This window comes from Eurosta solidaginis, chromosome 4 (assembly GCF_040869045.1).
Source record: "Eurosta solidaginis isolate ZX-2024a chromosome 4, ASM4086904v1, whole genome shotgun sequence".
NCBI classification, from domain to species: Eukaryota; Metazoa; Arthropoda; class Insecta; order Diptera; family Tephritidae; genus Eurosta; species Eurosta solidaginis.
In genome coordinates, this window is record NC_090322.1 from 270,644,450 (window position 1) to 270,650,449 (window position 6,000).

General features: G+C 35.1%; 1 protein-coding gene across 4 annotated transcripts in view; it reads right to left on the reverse strand.

Annotated features, from left to right (window-relative positions):
- Positions 1-5,133, reverse strand: part of nAChRalpha7 (nicotinic Acetylcholine Receptor alpha7) — a 322,772-nt gene extending 317,639 nt beyond the window's left edge. For all 4 annotated transcript variants that reach the window (XM_067786137.1, XM_067786135.1, XM_067786136.1 and 1 more), the window contains exon 1: positions 4,272-5,133. The gene's annotated coding sequence lies outside the window, so the exon portion shown is untranslated. The remainder of the gene's footprint in view (positions 1-4,271) is intronic.
- Positions 5,134-6,000: the final 867 nt, after the last annotated feature.

Consider the following 6,000-nt stretch of genomic DNA (forward strand, 5'->3'; position numbering starts at 1 on the left):
TATAACGTCTTGAATTAATGAACAGAGCTATGTTTTACTTTGTTTTGAAAAACTTTACGGCACAAACATACACATTTTTTATCCATTTCCAAAAATTTAGTACTGTTTAAATGACAATCCCTATGCTCTTCAATATGAGCAATCATTAAAATTAAATAAAAATAAAAATTTTTTGTTGTATTATCGAACACGGACGAAATTAAAATTAAAAAAAAAAAAAAAGAATTTGTGATAAACGGCTGATTATTTGTTTATTTTGTTATTTATTTGTTTATTATAAACCTATAACTTAAAATCTTACATTACTCACTTTTGCAAAAAAAAAATTAAATTAAATTAAAACAAATATATGCAATATCATGGTGGAATCACCAGGTGAAGTAAATAAACAAAGACAGAAGATGTACGCTCTCTGAAACTGTAGGGATGTATTTTCAACGGTGAGAAGAGGGTAACATTTTTACCCGCTTTGAAAAAATAGGAGCAGAAAAACTAATACCTTGCTACGAAGGCCATTACAGAAACTGCTTTTTTCAGCATATCAGTGTCACCTAACGCCAATACAAAAGGGGCATTTACTTATTTGTTTTATTTATTTACAGTTGACACAAAGCGAAAACGGTCGACTGGTAAAGCATAAAATTTGTACAAAAAGTATTAAACTTATAAATTATAAGATTAATATTAAACAAAAGTAAACATGCATTTAACAATTCAAATTGATTAAGACAGAATATCAAACTATAAAATATCAGGTACCTAAAATTAGAAAGTATCAGGCAATTAAGTGCAGGTAGCGAACATTCGATACAGGTCATTGTAGTGCGCACACCAAATCCGCAGAGGGTCACATTTACGAGGTTTAGGCGACATAGCGGTAATAGAAAAGGCACGTAGTGTCTCGACGTCCTAGCGGGAACAGCGAAATTAAGCCGATCTAGCAACTCAGAAGAGTCAATCTCATCGATGACCAAATTATGGATGAACAACACGAGTAGGCAGATTGATGAGAATAAGCCTACTCCTGTAAGATGGAAGATGAATGCTAGAATCCCAATTAACACCGCGAAGTGCAAATGTTAAAAATTGTGTCTGCACAGACTCAATCCGCGTTATATGATATTTGTGTGCAGGACACCAGACACAGGAGCAATATTGAAGCACTGGGCGGACCAAGGAAATGTATAGGATCTTCGTGAGATAAGGATCGTTAAACTCTTTGGCCCAACGTTTAACAAAGCCAAGTATACCCGTTGCTTTATTTACAATGGATGAAATATGCGTATTAAAATATAGGGTATAGAGAATTTAGAGTATATAGTGTCAAAAATGGCTTTCCTCGGTGAAAAGCCATAAGCTTGAATTTTGAGCAGTTTAAAAAGAGTAGGTTCGCTGTGCACCAGCTCTGAAATGAATCCAAATCAACTTGAAAGAGGTTCCGACTAAACAAGTACGAGGGCAAGTATGAATGGCAAAGTTTTACATCATCCGTATACATAAGAGCACGGGAATGTTTAGGTATTAGTTGTAAGTCATTTATGAAACGGGTAAAAAGCAATGGGGTAAAAAGCAATGGCGTAAAAAGCAATGGGGCCAGATGGCAACCCTGAGGTACGCCAGAGGTTACATATATAGAGATTTATATAGAGGTCCAGTGCGAGTGTGGCATCGTCTAAAATTAAAGTAAAATGCAATAATGCGTCTAAAGTAAACTTACCTAAACTTCAACTGAAGTTGAAGCTTTCATCGAAAAACCGGATATAAAATGGAGAGGTGTTTACTAAAACTACCATATCATATTCCTGAAAAATGCAAAAAAAAAAAAAACACTTTTTCGGGGAGAACATTGGTGAAAAATTTTCAGATAGCCGAATGATAGAACAAAGAAGAATTTAGAGCGAGACAATTGACGGTTTACTTCACCTGGTTATTCCACCATGATGCACATACTTTCAAATGAATAAGAATATTGACAGTTGTCAAACAAAACATAAAATCAAATAACACAAAATCTTTTTTTCATGCATTCAAAATTTTTGGGCTTCAAAAAACCACTTAATTTCAGATATTTTTGAAACCACGATATTACAGAATTTACAGCTAACTAGGAAACGGAGCTTTTGAAGGAAATTTTGGAGGAACTTTTGAGGATACCGGGGAATTGCTTTGTTGTAGTTTTTGGGCCAAGAGTGCCACATTTCGAATTGCACAAATATTGCTTTAGAACTCCGAAAATGAATAGCAGGACGAAAGAAGGAGTTACGTGTTTCTGTTGTTCTAGGGGCGAGCAATCAGTGACGGCTTTTTTCATACAATAAAGAAGCTCGCTCGTTGTAAACTCTTAGTGGTGTATTATTTTAATGGTTCTCAATATGGAAATTCTATAAATAAAAACTGCGTTAAAGATTTCGGAATTTTTTTCCATTTGAATCTGCATTTCAATTTATATTGAGAAAACCAATTTTGTAATATATATCCGCCTGAGGGGACGCTTGTCTATGGGAGTGGCTCATGCGGTCAGGTGCAAATAAGAGAAAGATTTTTATTTGTGAGAATACAGTTGTCTACCTAGGCTCAACCAAAGATCTCATACAGTTGTCAAATGATCAAATGTGGTGCACGTGATTTTACTTCAAGAAATTTAATTTTATTAACCTTAAAATTTTTTTTTATTTTTTGGCCCACTTGCAGTAAAAGCATATTCTATTTAAAGGCTTTGCCTTTTCTGTGGCGGAGGAGATATGCGTATTGGCCACATACTAATGAGATCACAGGCACATTTCCTCAAGTTTGTTACGTTGTACAATGTGAAAACACCACTTAATCTATTTTATATTAAAATTATTATGCCAGTATAGGGATTTATGAAACAAATTCTGAAATAGGCATTTAAGCATTCTAAGATAGGGCATTTTCGAAACAGCAGCCGTCGATATATATATATATATTTTTTTCATTTCAAAAATTTGTTTTATTCAAGACCGACAAAAAATAGTTTTTCCTTTTCGCGCAGGTCCAACTGCTTCATTAACTAACATCTGTGAAGAGCTCCAAAAAAGATTATGTTTTTGCAAAAAATAGTTATAATTTATACCAGCCGTTTGCTCTTTAGCTTTAAAGGCAATCAGAATAAGATGCATACGTAAAAGTTCACAGATGTTGCACCCAAGCAAAGGTGTGCAAAGTCATATTATCTTTTGCTGCAAAAAAGAAATTTGCATTTTTCCGGCATTTTTCTATTTTTTGTTAATTATTGAATATAATTTATTTTAGGCCACCGTGGTGTGATGGTAGCGTGCTCCGCCTACCACACCTTATGCCGTGGGTTCACACCCCGGGCAAAGCAACATCAAAATTTTAGAAATAAGGTTTTTCAATTAGAAGACAATTTTTCTAAGCCGGGTCGCCCCTCGGCAGTGTTTGGCAAGCGCTCCGGGTGTATTTCTGCCATGAAAAAGCTCTCAGTGAAAACTCATCTGCCTTGCAGATGCCGTTCGGAGTCGGCATAAAACTTGTAGGTCACGTCCGGCCAATTTGTAGGGAAAATCAAGAGGAGCACGACGCAAATTGGAAGAGAAGCTCGGCCTTAGATCTCTTCGGAGGTTTTCGCGCCTTACATTTATTTTTTTTTAATTTGTTTTAGATTTTCATTTACATTGATATTAAAATTGAAACACCAAACAAAACCGACTAGATTTTTTGGTCCATTATGCATTCAGTAAAGCAAGAGCTAACAATTTGTATTTTATACGGATGACTGAGTTCAATAAGGACTTTAATGAAGAAAACTTGACTAATTGTTTCATTAAGCCTCTGTGTGAAATTGACATTACCCCAAAAGCACTTTTAACACACACTTCCGTGATTTGGCCGAATGCTTGTATCATAAATTGACAAAATTATTTTAGGCAAGAGTATATTATTTCCTTCATCTTAAGAGCAGTAGAACAAAGTCATATATGAATGATGTTTTTCATGGTTAATTACATGCCTTCGGAGCAAGTTTGGCTGCTTTTGTGCTGGTGGCGTGATTTAGGTTTCAAATTTCCTTATTCTGCAAACCACTAGTTAATTTAAAAAAAAGCCCCTTTAAGCCACTACTGAGTACAAAATAAAGTTGAAAAGGAGTTTATGTAACGAAGCAAATTAGATGAAAGGAAGATCGGACGTTTTCCAACTAAATTCCATCGTAACAAAAGAATTCCTTTAATATTCATATTTAATAAGCTCTTCATATTACGAGTATCCTAAATAACAATTTTTAAACGCACATTTTTAAATTTACTTATGTTGCTGATTCGTCGAATTCACTGCCTCACCGCAATTAAAAAAATTGTTTTGCTATCAAAGCGGATATTACTGATATTATGCTGATTTGATGGCGGAAACCGTTGGCTGATGCAAGAAAAAGGCGAACTGTTGTTAAGGGACACGTTTTGCCGTTATTAATTAGAATTTATGCTCTTTGGTGGCACAATGTTTTGTACGATTTTTTTTAATAAAAACACATCCGACGAATAAATTCACAAACGCACATTTTGCTTAAGTGGGGCTTTACGGTAATCAGCATTCAAAGAACACACACAAGCTTTTTTGTTTTTTTTTATTTCTTTATAATTTATATAAAAGCACACACTTTTTACACAATTTGTCAATGCATGAGGAAAATTTAGGCATGAGAAGACTTGCGTGGTAATCTTGCTGTTATCGAGATTGTATCGCTTGAACAGAAAATACTTAGTCCAAACCAATTGTAAAGTACACGCTTTGGAAAATTTGGCTTTAATTTTTGGATTTTTTAAATGCGTGAAAACAGTCAAATGCGTCAAGCCCTTAGTTCACACAAGCAACTGCACTAAACTACTTTACTACTGATTTACACGGCAACAATTCTCTAAGATTTTCATCTAAATATAAAAATTTTTCTTCATTGAATATACCGAGGGCACATGGCCATGAATGCTTGAACGCCTCTCAATGCCCTGAACAATATTTAAGAGCCCACTATATTTTTTTTATTGACAGTTTAAAGGTGATCTTTTTTACTGTATCTGTTTAATTTTCAAATTCACTTTCCACTTTGCTCGTTGTTGCCGACAAATAGCAAACCGTTTCGTTCAAGCCTACGTTCTAAACTGAACTGAATTCCCGCTGTGACTAAAGTAAAAACTCACAAATTCCATTAATGTGGCTGCAACAGCGAATTGAGGCGAATAGCGCAGATGCGAGTATGACAGATGTAGAAGCTGTGGTTATTACAACAACGCTGTTGCTAATGCCTATGCTTTTGGTATTGCTTCTTCAGCGAGATTGCTGCTGCGTCCTTGGGCCCATTGTTGTTTATTCACATGGTTGCGCTCAGCAGTCAGAAATGTTCTTGTGTTAACATTTGCCGGGGATGCCAGGTTTTTTTGTACTATGTTTTTATTTTGTTGCATCTGTAAAGTACATGGCTTTGACAAAAATGTTAAAAGCAGCAGAACGGGTTTGCCTGCGCGATTTGAATAAATGTGTTGCCTGCTTTTAGGCGTCTTAACGTGTTTTGTTGCTTTTAGATGAGCTGATGAGCGAAACAAAAGAGCGAAATATAAAATCAAACAATAGAGAGACATAGAACGGGTTAAAGAGAGCACGTATGAAATTTGTTGTCGATATTTGCGTTAATATGGCAACTCTAATAGAGAGCAGTAGTACTAAACTTTGTCATTGACATTTTTGCTACTAAAATGTCTCTCTATTTAGTTATTTTTAGCTTTGGCACGTGGTTTCCTTTACCGGTAACAAGCCCATCCCGCAATGACCTCGGCAAATGTAAACAAACAAATGTTGAACTCAGAGTCCACTAAAAGCCCACGTGTTTATGTAGAAGACAACAGCATTTCTCTATATGTAAACAAAAAAAAAAAAAACGCCGAGAGAGTGGTTTTCGATGCATTGTTGTTTCCTCTTTGACAGATTTTGTTATTTAAAAGGTTATGGAGATAAAATAATAAGGATTAA